Here is a 17,173-nt window from a genome sequence, read left to right as displayed (position 1 = left end):
ATAGATCTGTGAATATTGGCAGAGCAAGTTTTAGCTTTTGTGTTTCAGCGTTATTTTTTACCTTACTAGAGGTAAATTAATTATTTTAGTTACTTTCTTTATTGCTCAGAACTTTAATAAGTAAATGAAAAAGATCATCATCTTACCCTGCATTGTGATGTGCTTAGTCGCTTAGTAGTGTCTCTTTGCGACACTACTGACTCTTTGAGACACTGACTCTGACAATTTCTGACTCTTTGCAACTCCATGGATGATACAGCCTGCCAGGCTCCTCTGTCCATGTAGATTCTGCAGGCAAGAATACCGGAGTGGGTTAGCCATGCCCTCCTCCAGGGGATCTTCCCAACCCAGGGACTGAACCCAGGTCTCCCACATTGCAGGCAGATTCTTTACCATCTGAGCCACCAGGGAAGCCCAAAGAGTGAATATGACAGAAAACAATGAGAAGATGGCCTGATTTGAGCAGTGAACACATAAGTAGCCTGCGTGCATATTCATGGGATTCTCTAGGCAAGAATACTAGACTGGGTTGCCATGCCCTTCTCCAGGGTCCTTCCCAGCCCAGGGGTCAAACCCATGTCTCTTGTGTCTCCTGCATTGGCAGGCAGGTTCTTTACCCCTAGAGTCATGTGGGAAGCCCTTTATTACTGCAGTTTAATCCAGTTCAGAGTTTTGAAATTGTTTCCTGTTGTGTTTCCTTTCCAGAAAACCCCGAGGTCATTCTCTTATTTCAACAGTTGAATGCAACTTCACAGCTGGGAGAGAGTGATTGTGAGGTATTCATTTTTCTGGTTTATTCTACACTGTTTATCCATGCTTGCTTACAGTTTAACTTTGTACAGGCATCAAGGGCATATTTGGGTACTCTGAGATGTGGGACTGGAGACACACAGCTTTGAAGCTGAAAAATCTCAAGGGTATTTGCTAATTCAGTTTTGAAGTTAGCACCAGGAGGCTTCTGCCCCAGCCTCTAAGACACCACCCACCATGCTTCCTACAACATGGTGTTTCCCTTTGGTAAGTGATGGGCATGAGCTTGGTTCTCCCTTTTAATGCCTATGTGAAATTAGGCAAAGGGCCTAATCTCATTCAAGTTCTGTGTTCATCTTTGAGATGGAGACTATAATTGGATAGCTTGATGAGTTTCCAGTTCCAAACAGTGCTCACCACCACCACCAATACCAGCAACAAAATATATATTGGACTGTGTTTTACTGTTATTATTATCAATAGTATTGGTCATCTCATTTAGTGCTGATAATAAAGTTATATAAAAATTCTTAAATGACTTTATGTCATCTATGAACAGAACTGAAACCAGAAAAAAATCAGCCAGCCTAAACGAACAAGTTAACACAAAGGCATTCTTTATTTGATGTTAACAATTAGTTTGCTACATGTTTATCTGCTTTTCTAATGAATCCTGGACTTTGAAGTGCTCTGCCCACCCATTTAAAAGATTTACAAACCTCAAGCACTGTGACCTGACTGACCTCTGTCCATTATACATCATTATCCAATTCCTCTTATGGGCCAAAAAGGAAAGAGTACATCTGGTCTGAATCTCTTCACAGAAGCAATCTTGTAAAATAGGCCACTGTCTTTCAATCAAATCTTTCCTTTAACTTGTTGAGAAGCTCTTTCTTTTGCTAGAGGAACCCTTTCCTCTTAGGAGAGCAGGGTGCTATTTGAGGGTCATTGGGGTTCCCCTCGGAGATCTTTCTAAATATAACTGCAGATCCTGGAAAACAGCCTACCCTTTAGTTAAGTTCAACTTAAGAGTCAGTGTATTAGGAGCTTCAATTATCCATGCTCCAAAAATGCCTTCCTCTGATCTCCTAGCATTTGATAAGAATCTCGAATCAGGGGTTATATATTGTTTTCTCTAATGCACTTCCATTTTCACTAAAGCTGCTTGCCTTACATATTTTATTTGTGGGCCTGAATTATAGAGCATTTTCTAATTAGGGGACATTAAGATTTAACTCAAGAATATATATTTTAGAATAGCGCTCAGATGTTTCTGAGGAGGAATCACACAGTCCTCTTAAGTTTCTAGAAAGCATTGTATTGAGTGCTTTTTTTTTTTTTTGTAGGTGGTAGATTGCTTCAGTCTTACTGTGGGGATATTTTTCTGCCTTTTTTTAAAAATTGATCTGAAATTTGCAGTTTGCTGTCTGCCAAATTCCTGACCCCAGCTTTTGGTTATCATCATTTGTATCTCCCAAGCAGTTTTCAAAACTAATCTGTGCACAGTGAAACCTTCTTCCCCACCCCTCCTCATTTATCTGCTACTCATAACTGATACCTTCTCCTGGAATCAATATTTTAATTAAAGGCATCACTGTCGACCTCGTAACTCAAGCCAGCAATCTCCATCCTGTCATTGCTTCACTCTTTGCATTCAGTCCACACTGGATCCCGGATTTAAGAGAACATATGAAAGTTCCCCAAACAGTGGCGCTTAGTGAGGTCAAATATTAATTGCCAGCTGTCACAAATGTTAATTGTAAATATCCTTCCGGTCCAGCTATCCTCTGCCTCCCACTGTCACTACATCAGTTCTGGTTCTCATCAACTCCATGCCAGTCTGTTGCTGGAGCTCACTAGTATAGCTGTCTTTCCAACAGATTGTCCCCACTCTAGGTACCCTGCTCCCGACTTTATAGTGTGATTTCTGTTCAGTGACTTCTGTGGGCCCTTGTAACCTTGAGGAGAGACCCAGACATCTTGGTGTATGCCTCCACCGTCGGTCCTGTGCACCCTGTAGCGCACTGCCTGCCTTCCCCTGCTTTGCTGTCTGTGCTTCATTAGGACTGAGTTTCTTGGGCTGTTTCAACACATCCTGTCCTTTCAGGCTTTGAACGTGCTGGTCTCACTCCTGATAATGCCTTTGCTCAGTTTCTCTTGGTAAATCCCTATGCATCCTTCAAAGTCCACGTCAATTTCCACCTCCTCTGAGAAGCCTCTCCCACCCCCACATGTCCCTCCTGTGCACTGGGTTCCCCTGATCCTTTAGCTGTATCTCTGGTCAGACTATACTTAATTATCCATTAATATGTCTGACCCTCCTATGGACACTAAGCTTGTGGGTAAGATTCAGATATTATTATTTTTGTATCTACAGCATTTAATAGATGCCGTGCACATAGTAACACACAGTGGATGCTCTAATTTAAATGAGTGTATCTCTGACACTGTAATAAAAAGGAAGGTGTGTGTGTAGTCACTCAGTCATGTCCAACCCTTTGCAACCCTTTGGACTATAGCCTGGTAGGTTTCTTTGTCCGTGGGATTCTCCAGGCAAGAATACTGCAGTGGGTTGCCATTCCCTTCTCCAGGGCATCTTTCCAACCCAGGAATTGAACCCGCGTCTCCTGTGTTTCTTACATTGCAGTCAGATTCTTTACCCACTGAGACACTGGGGAATCCCAAAAAAGAAGGTAGTGTTTGTAAAAAGGAATCTCAAGTGGTGCTTATTCTCTATGTACAAACATTTTTCTCAACAATAATATTTTGTTTTTCTGTTAGACTTTTAGTATCTATGGATTAAAGAAGAGCTGCCAAAACCAATTTACAGCCTTTTGCCTCTTCTATGGGCTTCCTTGGTGGCTCAGACAGTAAAGAATTCACCTGCAATACAGGAGACCCGGGTTTAATCCCTCTGTCAGGAAGACCCCCTGGAGAAGGAAAAGGCAACTCACTCCAGTATTCTTGCCTGGGAAATCCCATGGATAGAGGAGCCTGGGAGATACAGTTCATGGGGTCGCAAAGAATCAGACAAAACTGAGGAACCAAGCCAGAGAGGGGGCATGGCTGTCAGAAGTAAAATGGTGGCTGCGTATCCTTGGAACTTGCAACTGTGTAGTCATTTCCACCTAGAGAGTAGATTTAGTCAGTGCATTCACCAATCTGGGTGAGGATAGTAGTTACTTGTATAATGTTTGAATTTGGGATTCAACAATTAAATTACCCTAACCCATTTTCAAGCTTCTTGTGTGCCCATGTCTTAGAAGTGTGTTTCAGATCACCAGAGTTGTTCTTTCCACTCATGAGAAAGACAAGCCATGAGAACAGCATCAGTAACTGTCCGCTGGGACAGCAGCCCTAATCCCAAAACAACAAGGCTGCAGTTAACACAGTTAGCAATGGATTGTGTCTTTGAGGAGCTCGGGAAGCATAATGGGATTCATTTTTAATTCCAGCCAATTTGAGAAACAAAGCAAAAGCCTTGGCCTCTGGCTTTGTAATCAAAGGTTACCACAGGCCTGTCAGAACTCTGAACAGCTGTCTCCACTGTGAAAATAGGCTTGGGTTGTCAGGTGATTTCAGAACTGAGGAAGTGATGACTTTAGCCAGGTTTTGTCTCCCATGTGAACTCTGACTCACAAAGATGAGGTTAATTTCAGTGTACAGTGTTTGCTTTATTTTTCAAACCAATTTTAATAGCAACCTCCTTGCACTCTGAAAAAATGTCCCAGAGCAGTTAAAAAAGAGTTGATATAAATAAGTGTTACAATGTATATCTTAGCTGTCTCTAGGTCAGTAGTCAACAAAATACTTTGCAGTCAATTAATTAATCTTGTTTCTTTTTCTCTTTTTTGCTATCCTGCCTTGCGTTTATTATGTGAGTATCTTCTGAACTATAAAAGCAGTATACATATTCACTATAGAAAGTTGGAAAATATGAAATTCCAAAGAAAGAAAAAAGCTTTCCTATGAGGTTGTACCCTAGAAAGAACCATTGTCAACATCTTGGTTGATATTAGCCTTAAATAGAGTTTCTTCCAGGCAGGGATGCATACTTTTCAAATTCTTATTATGAAAAATTTTACATCCATGAGAGAATGAATAATACAGTGAGTTCTTGTATACTCACTGTATAAATTCACAGATTACCAAGATTTTGCCAGTATTGGTTTGTCAGCCTCTTTTTAATCTTTCCTTTCCTCATTTCTTTTGGAAGTATTGACTAACTACCTTGAAAAGGAAAGAGGAATCCTGATTCCTGAAAGAGGGCTGTGGAAGGCAATCATTTGCCTGCCAACTTCATACACCTTCACCCAGCTTTTACTTAGGAAGCAGAAAGTATGGTTTTCCATTTAGTATTGTACTTGGGGGATAAGTAGCCTTAATGCTTAGGTCTATCACATGCTAGATGGGTATTGATTTTTCTTCTTAAATCAAGGTTTCCCTAGAGCATAGTTTTATTTATTCATAAAGCCAAGATGATGTCTGACAGGAGTTATGGCAGTGTAAATCTGTGATGCAGGCACAATACGAAGAGCTTTTGTAAGACTCAAAAATCAATGATGCTGGAGGGTTACTTCATAAGCTTGAGAGAGTGCATTTGCTGTGCTTCCAAGTATAAAAGGAGAATTTCAGCCTCTAGTTAAGTTTCATTCTTCTGTTTTCTAGGCCGCTGTCCAAATGAAGTACAGTTAACTCTTGAATAATGTGGGTTTGAACTGTGCAGGTTCCCTTATACGTGGATTTTTTCTAATAGTGAATACTATATATAGTAAGTACTAAATGAGTCACGACTGGTTGAATCCATGGAAGAAGAACCATGGGTAGAGCAACCGTGGTTACAGAGGGCCCACTATAATTATACAGATTTGCCCCCCCCCCACCCCCACATTGTTCAAGGGTCAGCTGTATAGCATCAGACTGGATAGAACCAAGCTTCAGCATTGGTCCCTTTTTGACACCAATCTGTTGACTTACTCTCAAAAGCTATGTTGGCCCTACTGATCATAACACTGTCATTTGGCTTCATGGTATAGAATACATTCTAAGAGTATTCGCTTTTTGTCACTATATTTACTTTTTGGAATGTGAATATATCCTGACAGTATTCACTTTTTGTGTGTGTTCTATTTTCTTTTTAGAAGTTTTTAATATATAAATATTACTATTCAAATTTTTTAACTTAAAATATGTCTCAAATGGTTTCCCCAACCTTAACTGACTTTTTGGTGGTTAAAATTTTGTCTAATCACTAGAATGTCCCCATCTAGAGTTGTAAATATCAGTTTTCTATTAGGTATGTGATCTCAACAAGGTAGAACTTGGTTGGGAAGTCAGAGGACCTAGACACTGGTTTCATTATTTACTCCTGGCTTCTGTGTGACCCCAGGTAAGTTCCAGAACTTCTCTAGGACTGTTTTTATTTATTTTGTTTTGAATTTTTCATTTAAATAAAGGTGAGTGAAGGTGCATGAAATTGTCAGGCATTTGTTTGACTTAACGTAGTTTTCTGTATATTAGGACTCTTTTTTTTTCTTTTAAAATAACTAGTTGATATTGAAAAAACAAAAAGAAGGAAAGAGGAAATGAAAGACCAAAAAAATGGACAGGTGAAGTGAGGATTATTTCTTCATGAAGAATAAAGTTTCTTCCAGTGTGAAAATACTGTGATTTTCTGTGAAAAGATTTCACATGCTGAGCTGTTATCAGTAGTCATGATTTCCTTAGAAATTTCTGAGCCATCAAGGATGTACCTTGAGTTCAGAATCTGAGATTCCCAGCACCTGCTCCTGAGAGCAGATAGGGGCTCTGGCCAGACCTATGGTTCCCTGGGACCCCAGTTCCCCACAAGGGCTTCTCTGATGGCTCAGATGGTAAAGAATCTGCCTGCAATTCAGGAGACCCAGATTTGATTCCTGGGTTGGGAAGATCCCCTGAAGAAGGGAATGGCTACCCACTCCAGTATTCTTGTCTGGAGAATTCCATTGACAAAGGAGCCTGGTGGGCTGCAGTTCATAGGGTCGCAAAGAGTCAGACACAACTGAGCAACTAACACACCTCTCACCAAATCAACCCCAGTCATTAAAGGAGTGACATCATCGCAAGATGGCCTTACATCCAAGTAATTAACGCATGGTAATTTTGAATGGTGGGCCTCTGAGGTCAACCATAGTTTCTCATAATTTTGCTGTGTCACCAGGTAGTGCTAAGGTCCCTCCTTCTCTGCATGTGCTTCACTCATTCTCTGCAGACTTCAGGCAAGCTGTTCTGCTGGCCATTTTCTGATGGTTTTAACTATGAAGAGTCACAGAACAGAGTAGGAGGGGGAATAAAATAAATAAAACTTTTCCTGTAACATCATGTAGGGGAAGAACCAAAAAATGGAGGATTCTGTGAAAATGAATATTTCCTATGGGACAGCCAGAAAATGTAGACACTCAAGAGTGGCAAGCCAGGCTTTGCCATTTCATGACCACGATCATCTGCCATTGTCCAGCAAATGACGCAAAGCGCAAAGGCGTGCTGTCCAATGTTAGTATCTAAAATTTATTTTTCCAGGGATTTCCCTGGTGGTCCAGTGGTTAAGACTTAGCCTTCCAGTGTAGAGGGTATGGGTTTGATCCTTGGTTGGCGGTGGGGGCTAAGATCCCACATGCCTCGTGACCATAAAACCAAAGCATAAAACAGAAGCAATATTGTAACAAATTCAATAAAGAGTTTTAAAATTTTTTAATAAAATTTATTTTTCCACATTTGAGTATGTGTAGTTTATAAAATGTGTATATACAATTACAGGTATTGTTAGGCAGTTATGAAGCTAAACAGATATGTTTGCAGAGGATAAGGGAAGTTTAATTTTTAGTTGAGTGTGCTCTTGAGTGTCTGCTCTAGAAGGATCTCCTTTCACTGGAGATGAGTTTGCCTCCTGGGTGTATAAGAGTGTGGTGTGGGCTGCAAATACCAGCTCAGAATTGCATCCTCAGGGTGACCATGGGGAAAAGGGGTGTTTTCATAGATACCTGAGGCACTGTTAGTGGAACTGCTGTGAGTGACAGGATTGAATTCCTGTTGACTGATTTCAAATTGCTTTGTTTTATAATGCCTTCATATAATCTAATACATATTATGATATTTGAAAATGTGCCTCGAACATACACAGAAAAGTGGTGAAAACCCCTGAATTACAAGACAGGATCACAGTTCTTCAGTTTGCCATTTGACACCCTTTTCCCATCAGACAGTTTATATAGGTTGCAGGAATAGAGAGGATGGTTCCTTCTTGTATTCAGATCTCCACTTAAATGTTCCTTCCTCAAAAAGGGCTTCCTCAGGCAGCCAGGGCTCAGGAATCCCTCATAACACTCTGTCCTTCCTCCCTCATTTGCCTTTTAAAAGTAATTAGCCTCCAATTAAAATAAATAAATTAATTAAAAAAAAATAAAAAATGAAAACCTTGAAAAATAATTTAAAAATTAAAAAAAACATTTACTTTCCCTACCTGATCCTCTAGTGTTAATTGGCCTTTTGTGAGTCTTCACCTATGGGGAGGTCAGCTGAGACACGTCTGTTTTGTTCGTATTGTATCCTCAGTGCCTAGAGCAATGCCCGGCATTGTAAAAGCACTCAAAGGTTCTTCCCATTCGCCTGTTTTCTTCTATGGATCATCTCCTCTTTCCGTCCCTGAGGCTATTTCTTTATCTCTGCAGGAATCAGGCCTTCCTGTCTCTTCCCCTTGGCGTGGAGTCTGTGGCACTTAACACTTTACATTTCTGTCATTACCCAGCAGTTCCTTCCTGGTGTTAGCATCTGATAGGTAGGGACAACGATAGCACATCGACTGTTACCGTGATAGGCACTTGAGTCAAGTGGTTCCTGTTCAATTTTCCAACCACAAGATTACATAAAATAGATAAACAGCAAGGACTGTAAAGCACAGGGAATGATATTCAATATCTTGTAATAACCTATAATGGAAAAGAATCTGAAAGTATATGTGTGTGTGTGTGTACACGTATAATTGAATCACTTTGCTGTACATGTGAAACTAACGCAATGCTATAAAACAGCTATACTTCAGTTAATAAAAATATACCAATAATGGAGGGTAAGGAGAGCTTAAGCTTGAGCACAGAAATTCCTGCGTGTGGGCCTCTCCCAGATCTCACCTTTTTGCCTGGCTGTTTATATGTATCCTTTAATATGTGTGCATGTGTGCTAAGTCTCTTCAGTTGTGTCCAACTCTTTGCAACCCCATGGTTAATAGCCCAGGCTATGCTGCCCATAGGATTATCCAGGCAAGAATACTGGAGCGCGTTGCCATGCCTTCCTCCAGGGGATCTTCTTGACCCAGGGATCAAACACGCAGCTCCAGCATTGCAGAAGGATTCTTTACCGTGGAGCCACGGGGGAAGCCCATCCTTTGACGTATCCTTTAATAAATTGGTGAATGTGGGAGAAAAAAAGAAGATTCTGAAAGAGAAACAAAACAGATAAAACAGATACAAGTTTGATGACTTACCTCCACACCAGTACTAACAGTAAGGGTCAGTTGGATAGAATGTTGTGCTTTGATGGTGGACTTAAGGATGACCTGTTGTGCTTCCATTTTTTAAGGAACTGTAAAACTCCTTTAATTTACCACTGTGAATACCTCTTTCAGAAGGAAGACTTTCTTTTTTTAGAAACACTCCACATCTCATTCCCCAGCTCAGTCCAGAAGCCTGAGAGTCTGATCTTGTTATGTCTCAGAATGTGGTTACTACATTTTCTCCTAATGGCTGTATTTTACATGATAATGAATCAGTCTTTTCTACAAGCCTGCTTCATTTATGCAAAACAGATAGAAATTGAAATGGGTATGAATCATATTCTTCTTTCAGGGAGCAGTGAAGCTACTGTAGAGCCTAAATATAATGTTATGGTCCCTTATGTCAAGTTAAGCAAAGAAATGTTGGTTCTGTGGTTAGTAAGGATAAGCTTATTGGACAGTTTCAGGAAAACAGAAAGCAGCTTTTGAATTTCAGGCCTTGGCTACTTAATTCTTACTTTAGGAAGGTCAACTCATTTTCAATCATCTTTTGTACTTTGAAGTAATAACCTCTTGTACATTAGTGGCCTGAAAGCATTAATGACATTACTGCCCACTGATTTTCAATAATATGGAAAAGGTATTCCAAATTGGTCCCAGCTATCAACAAGGAAAAAGGCAGAAAATTAAATTAGCAGGAGAATATTGGAAAAAGCCTTTTGTAAATGCTATAGAATCTCTCAAATCTAATCCTTGAGAGAAATGTATTTTGTTCTGGAAAGAATAGGTTGGAAAGAATAGGTTTCTCTCTCAGGAGATACTGAAACATCTTTCATTTATAAGAGATGGATTATAGCCTATGGATGGAATAGTGTGTGCATGCTAAGTTGTTCAATTGTGTCTGACTCTTTGCAATCCTGTGGACTATAGCCCACCAGACTCCTCTGTCCATGGGATTCTCCACGAGAATGCTGGAGTGGGTTGCCATACCATGCCCTCCTCCAGGGTATCTTCCCAACCCAGGGATTGAACCCATGTCTCCTGCATTGGCAGGCAGATTGTTTACTACTAGTGCCACCCGTGAAGCCCATTAAATAGAGTTAACTCCACAGATTAATTAGAAAATAAAGCATGCCAATTAATACTCAAGCATTTCAGAACTGCTCAGCTCTTGGAGTATTTATTGATTTTTGTCTGCAAGCTTTATAAACAGACACCTCAGATCCCTGAAAACACTGAGCTATTTAAAATTTTTAAGTTAAGGTTAAGTTTCCATGGGTTAATGGAGAAAAACTTGGCTTCTCACTAATGGACAAAATTTTGAGTTTAGATCTAATGTCAGTGAGCTGGGGCAGAAACACACGTTTACTCACTTAATTTGACCAGTAATCTAGCCTTCTGTTCTTTTCAACAGTAGGAAGTTAACAAAAAAGAACTTTTTAAGTAAGATAAATGTGCTTCAGGGAGTCTTGTCTGCAGATCCTGACAAGGGAGGTAATAGACTTATTCAGGAATTTCATGACAGTTCTAGACGAGTTCTCTGAAGAAGGACACAGGCACAGAGAGCTTTGCACATAATTGCAAGTTGTGTACAGAACCTCCGAGGTTGCTCCAGGACCCTTTGAGATCTATCCTCATGGGCCCAGGTTAAAGCAAAACAAACCTGACTCATACTTTCCAAGTAGGGGCCATGCTTAATTTTTTGTCCTATAAATACTAGTTCTTTAATCCCTGGCATTAACATATCACCCAAGACATGTTTGAATTTTTTGCTGGGTTGTGTTTAAACAGAAACAATATTTATTTATTTATTTTTCAATAAAGCATATATTTAAGATGTTGACAGTTATTAAATACTTAATATCTTATATAACCATATATAACTTTATTATAGAAATAAGCATTTTTAAATGTTACAATTGCTCTTTGCCCTGATATAACATCATTGTATTTTCTCTTGCTCTACCTTCCTTGATTTCTCTTTAGTATGTAAAAACTTTACTTCATGGGTAGGGGTAATTCATCCCAAGGTTCTTTTGGAAAAGTGAAAGTGGCTTAGTTGTATCTGACTCTCTGTGACCCCCCCATGGACTATACAATCCATGGAATTCTTCAGGACAGAATACTAGAGTGGGTAGCCTTTCCCTTCTCTAGGGCATCCTCCCAACCCAGGGGTCAAACCCAGGTCTCCCGTATTGCAGGCGGATTCTTTATCAGCTGAGCCACAAGGGAAGCCCAAGAATACTGGGGTGGGTAGCCTATTCCTTCTCTAGCAGATCTTTCTGACCCAGGAATCAAACTGGGATCTCCTGCATTGCAGGCAGATTCTTTACCAACTGAGCTATCAGGGAAGCCCCTGGAAAATGTAAAAATTGATCTTAATTCCATTTCAGCAACAGTTGATAGTTAAATAAATTTAAATAATAATTGGGTGTATTTCCTGTGATGCTTAAACTTTTAAAAAATGTTTGAAAAGATAGTATCACTGTTAAGTTAGAATATGGAAAATTCCATTATTTTTACTTATGACTTACATTCCTTTTTCTTTGGGGATTAATGGCTTTTCTCGTACTCCTTACTTTTATATATGTAAATTCCTATGCTAGCCTTTATTCCACATATCAAGAAAAGAAGTAAAAGTAACTAATACCATCAGTCAAGGAATTCCTCTTCCAGCAGAAGGTACCAAATAAACTGCTAACAGTGGTTACTGCCCTAAGAGAGATGTCAGAAACTTGCCAAGAGAAATGGAGCATAAAGGAACAGGGAATTCTGCAGAGGAGGGAGAATTTGAGCTGGACCTTAGTGTATAAATGCATCCCTTATGGCTCAGACGGTAAAGCGTCTGCCTACAATGCAGGAGACCCAGGCTTGATCCCTGGGTTGGGAAGTTCCCCTGGAGAAGGAAATGGCAGCCCATTCCAGTATTCTTGCCTGGAAAATCCCATGGACGGAGGAGCCCGGTAGGCTACAGTCCATGGGGTCACAAAGAGTCAGACACGACTGAGCGACTTCACTTCACTTCTTAGTGTATAAATAGGAGTTGGTTGGTCAAAAGTGTCTTTGTGGGGGCTCATTAATTCCTGCCAAAATTAAATGCTTGTTAAAACATAATCTACCATGAACCCAAAATAGGGACCTATAGATCCTTACAGCAGGTTGGAACACAAGGAAAAAAAACTATCCTTCTGGAACTTTCTGTGTATGAACACTAAGAATAAACCAAACTTGACTAAGAACACTTGGTAAAAACCGAAAACAAAGATGCCAGGCAAGTGGTAATAAAGGATGATATGATTTTCTTTCCTAGCGTCTTTTCCTAAAAGGAAATGCAGCTTGAAAATTGGCAATGGAGTTGATTTGAGGGCCTTTTTAAAGTTGATGTTAGAAATTTAGTGAAAGTAAGTGTCTTGGACAAGATTGACCTTATCTAAGTCATCTTTATGTCCTTAGTCTATTTACCTCACTCTGGATTATAGTAATAATAATGACCAACACCTACCAGGTTCTTTGTACACACCAAGCACAATGATAAAAGGCTTCACTTTTATCTGATCTTCATCGTGACTTTTTGTGATTTGTGTTAAGATTAAGAGTGGGCTGGAACCAGACCTCTTCCACCACTTACACGCTGAGTCACGAAGGTGTGTTGTTTAGTCTTCCTGTGTTTCAGTACCCACATTAAAGGGAGAGATAACATCTTACAGAAAAACCCAAACAAGCTTTTTTGGCCAACCCAGTACTTAATTCTGAGGATTGTTTATAAATATTAAGGTATTCTTTAGCACCGTGCCTGGTATTAGCTGTTATTACCATTATCATCATCCTCATTTTGCCGTCAAGGGGACTAAACTCAAACAAAGGTTTAATAACTTACCAATTTCACATACAGTTAGTATGAACTGGAGCAGTTCTGGGCTCCTCTTGTGGCTCAGATGGTAAAGAATCTGCCCACAGTGTGGGATTCCTGGGTTCGACTCCTGGGTCAAGGAGACCTCCTGGAGTAGGAAATGACAACCCAATCTAGTATTCTTACCTGGGAAATCTTATGGACAGAGGAGCCTGGCAGGCTACAGTCTGTGTGGTCACAAAGAGTCAGCCTCAACTGATCGACTAACATTTTCACTTTCATGTGACTACAAGCCTTGTCTGTATCCTTACTGGATTCAATAGAAGTGAAGAGTTCCATGTTTTCAGATTTCATGTCATACTACTTTGCCTTACTTATGTTCTTCCTGAGTGAGCTTATCCCTTCCTAGGACTTTATTGGTCATCAAACTCAGGGCCTGGTGAACTGTGTCCTGCAGCCAAATACATCTGGCACCTGTTTTTATAAATAAAGTTTTATTGGAACATAGGCACACTCATTCTTTAGCTATTGCTTATGGTTGCTTTTCTGCTACAGTCACAAAAGTGAGTAGTTGGGATAGATCATAAGGCCCTCAAAGCCTGAAATATTTATTCTCTGGCCTGTTACAGAAAATGTTTGCATATCCTGATCTTGCTCACTACTTTCAACCTTTCTCCTAAGATGTTAATTCCTAAGTTTAACCACCCACCAGATTTCCCTACCTCCATGCCCCGTATCCACCTTAAAATCAACCTTTCAGTCATCTGCTCAGTTGTATCCAACTCTGCGACCCAATGGGCTGTAGTCCGCCAGGCTCCTTTGTCCATGGAATTTTCCAGGCAAGAATATTGGAGTGGGTTATCACTTCCTACTCCAGAGGATCTTCCCAACCCAGTGATCAAACCTGAGTCTCCCTTACATCTTCTGCATTGGCAGGTGGATTCTTTACCACTAGTGCCACCTGGGAAATCCCAAAATCAGTCAGTTCAGTCGCTCAGTCGTGTCCGACTCTTTGCCACGTTATGGCCCAAAATCAACCTTTACCAAACTAAATTCTTTCTGTGTTTGTTTCTCTCTCTTTATGAGTTCCTCCTCGTTTCCTAAACCAGCTAAAGGCATCATGGGGCTTCCCTTTATATTTCTCATGCCTGAACTGTCAAAAAATGTTACCAAAAAAAAAAAGTTACAGATGAGCTTACTTTCAAAACAGAAACAGACTTAGAGACTAGAGAATTTACCAGCGGGAAAAGGGTACAGGGACGGGGTAGTTAGGAGTTTGAGATTGACACGCACACAGTGCTATATTTAAAATGGGTAACCAAAAATAAATAAATACATAAAATGGGTAATCAACAAGGATCTACTGTATAGCACAGAGAACTCTGCTTAATATTATATAACAGCCTATATGGGAAAATAATTTGAATAAGAATAGATACACGTATATGTAGAACAGAATCACTTTGCTGTACACCTGAAACTAATACAACGTGTACTCCAAATATAAAGTTACAAATTAAAAACAAAAATGAACGCCGTAAAGACAATAATCTAGGTTTTTAGTACTTTCTCATTTTGGTATTCTCAGGTCCCAGCTGCATTCAATCAGAAATTCCTGTTAACAGTCCCCTAGAAATCGTCATAAACTACATTCACTGAGAAATAACTATTAGGATGTCTTCATCAAATAAGCCATGGAGACATTGGTCCATGTCTTAACTTCAGATACTGCCTCACAAGAATTTAGCAGTGCTAGGAAGTCAGAATATTGTAAAATCTGTACATTTATTATTAAAATACACTGAAGAGAGCGTGACTATTTGACTTATTAAGTTGTTATTTTAAAACTATTCATCACTGGCATTTTAAAATTAAATCTCTGTTCTGTATGCCAAGCCTCATTGGCCAGATCATGAGGAGTCAAAACTCCAACATTAGATTATCCTTTTTACTGGTTCATCCAAAGAGTATATTCAGATAACAAATGGATTTCCATCCTTTTTAGTATTACTTGAATATTATTGTAAAGCTCATGATATTATTAACTCTGCATCATCTTTTATGAATTTAAAATTACTATGCTGTAATAACTTATGAAAGACCATAGAAGAGCTGAGTAAAAATAAATAAACTTTGAAATACAAAAGGATTAGTGGGGATAATAAATATCCACTCATTGTCTTAACATTTTTGATCTTGGCATTTGTTTTATCCAGTAAATATTTTCATAGTACTTTAATTTCAGTTTATCTGTTTGAAAAATTATGCAAAAACAGCCTCTGTTTTCAGGAACAACAGAGATGTTTATAGCATTTAAGTCAAAAGCAGAGCTTGTAAATTAATTCAGATTTTCTGAGCAAAGACATTAGTTTTTGTGTAACATAAGGACTTGGACTTGTTTACACAAAATAATCCCAAGAATAATAGTTTCCCATGCTCAACAGGGGTCTTAAAAATCAATATTTTTCTTTAGTTGATGATTAGGTAATACATTAATAGGCTTCTGTAAATAATCCCTAAAATTTCAATTGTCTGTAGACTTGCAAAGCTGTATTTTGATCAGACATGTAAAGAAATGATGTAGCTCAATTACTGTCAAATTAAGGATGATTTTTACGTTATGATTTGGAGAGAAATGCCATCTATGATCAGACTTCAAAATAGCTGAACTACTTAGAGGAAAAAGTAAGTGGTTAAGGACATCAGGCTGAAGTGTGGTCCCAGTGCCCTGGTGGCCGTGTCACCTCTTCTGTGGAGGTGGCTGCTGCTCCCACTGTTTCCTTGTCACTAGTCCATCTGCTGGTGACTGGTCCTCCCAGCAGACCTCCCACCTAAGCTCAAAGCTGACACATGAAGTCTCACTACAAAGCCTCACGTAAAAATCACTTTCGACTCTTTAGTGAATGGGTATTAGCAGGTTGGTAGTCCCTTTTGATGACCTTTTTCTAAGAACAGGCAGTTTGGGGCAGAACAAAGAGAGACTTCTGTTAGAAGCACAGCTGTTATAGAGATTCCGTAGCCTTAGATGAGTCCCCTAATTCCTCTCCATGTTTAAACTGGCACTAATAATCCCTACATTATAAAAGATGGGAATGATGCTTGCAAAGCACCTAGCAGGTGGTAGCTGCTTAGGAAATGGTGGTGAAGTGCTTGATGATGTTACAATAATAATAATAATCAGCAGTGCATTTGAGGCATTCCTGCTTGTTAATTATTCAACATCTCCATTCGGTTTTCTGATGTTGTCCTTGTCACTCACTGGTGCTCCAGTTACAGGAGTGAAAGAAGTTTAATCTTGATAAATAGATGGCTCTTCTCTGATGCTAGGTTTCTATCATATGAGATCATAACTTCATTTCATGGAGAAAAATGTGCAGAAGTCACTGTGCAACCTTTCATCATGGCATGTTTTTTAAAAGAACTAGTTGCCTTAACAATGAGGAAGTGACTCAGGATATAAAAAGTATACAATATTTTGTAATTTTTAAATGAAATATTCAGGCTATTTTGAAATGTGAAAGTACATATTTGACCTACTAACAGAAATTGATACATAACAGTATTTCTTTGCTGGCAACTTAGTAAATGTTTCTATAAAATCAAAGATCAAGGAAACTTCAGAATACAATAAATAGGGTTTTAATGTTCATTGATTGCTTTACACAAAGTTGTTTAACATGATAAAAATTGCTATTACCTATTTGTCTTAATAATGTAATAACTTTCATTTACTCATTCTAATGGAACAGTGTATTCGGTATTCCTAATGGCAGGCTAAGATGAACTTGTGGAATATAATTTTTTTTTTGTAAATTAGGCCTCTTTAGCTATCTCTGTTTTCTTCCTAGGTTGCCAAAATCTTAGGTATGTTCAATAAATCAGAGAAGGTAGGAAGTTTGAACAGGGATTTAGATTCTTAGTTAATCCCATACCAGTAAAGAAATGCATGAGTCAGTGTATCATTCTGTAGAAATTTATGTGGCAGTTTGGGACCTGAGGGTTTAAAAAAGCTTAAGTTTTTTTTTAAAAGGCATCTGACAAGTGAT

At 39.2% G+C, this 17,173-nt stretch overlaps 1 protein-coding gene across 5 annotated transcripts in view; it reads left to right on the top strand.

The window, feature by feature from the left end:
- Window positions 1-17,173, top strand: part of PAG1 (phosphoprotein membrane anchor with glycosphingolipid microdomains 1) — a 160,033-nt gene that overhangs the window by 50,820 nt on the left and 92,040 nt on the right. For 4 of the 5 annotated variants that reach the window (XR_009490510.1, XM_025001861.2, XM_059874454.1 and 1 more), the window contains exon 2: window positions 706-776. The exons of the other annotated variant lie outside the window; for it this stretch is intronic. The gene's annotated coding sequence lies outside the window, so the exon portion shown is untranslated. The remainder of the gene's footprint in view (window positions 1-705; window positions 777-17,173) is intronic. 5 annotated transcript variants of the gene reach the window in all.

The sequence above is a fragment of the Bos taurus genome, chromosome 14 (assembly GCF_002263795.3).
Source record: "Bos taurus isolate L1 Dominette 01449 registration number 42190680 breed Hereford chromosome 14, ARS-UCD2.0, whole genome shotgun sequence".
NCBI classification, from domain to species: domain Eukaryota; kingdom Metazoa; phylum Chordata; class Mammalia; order Artiodactyla; family Bovidae; genus Bos; species Bos taurus.
The sequence above is the reverse complement of the archived record's forward strand: the minus strand, read 5'-3'. Positions and strand labels throughout refer to the sequence as shown.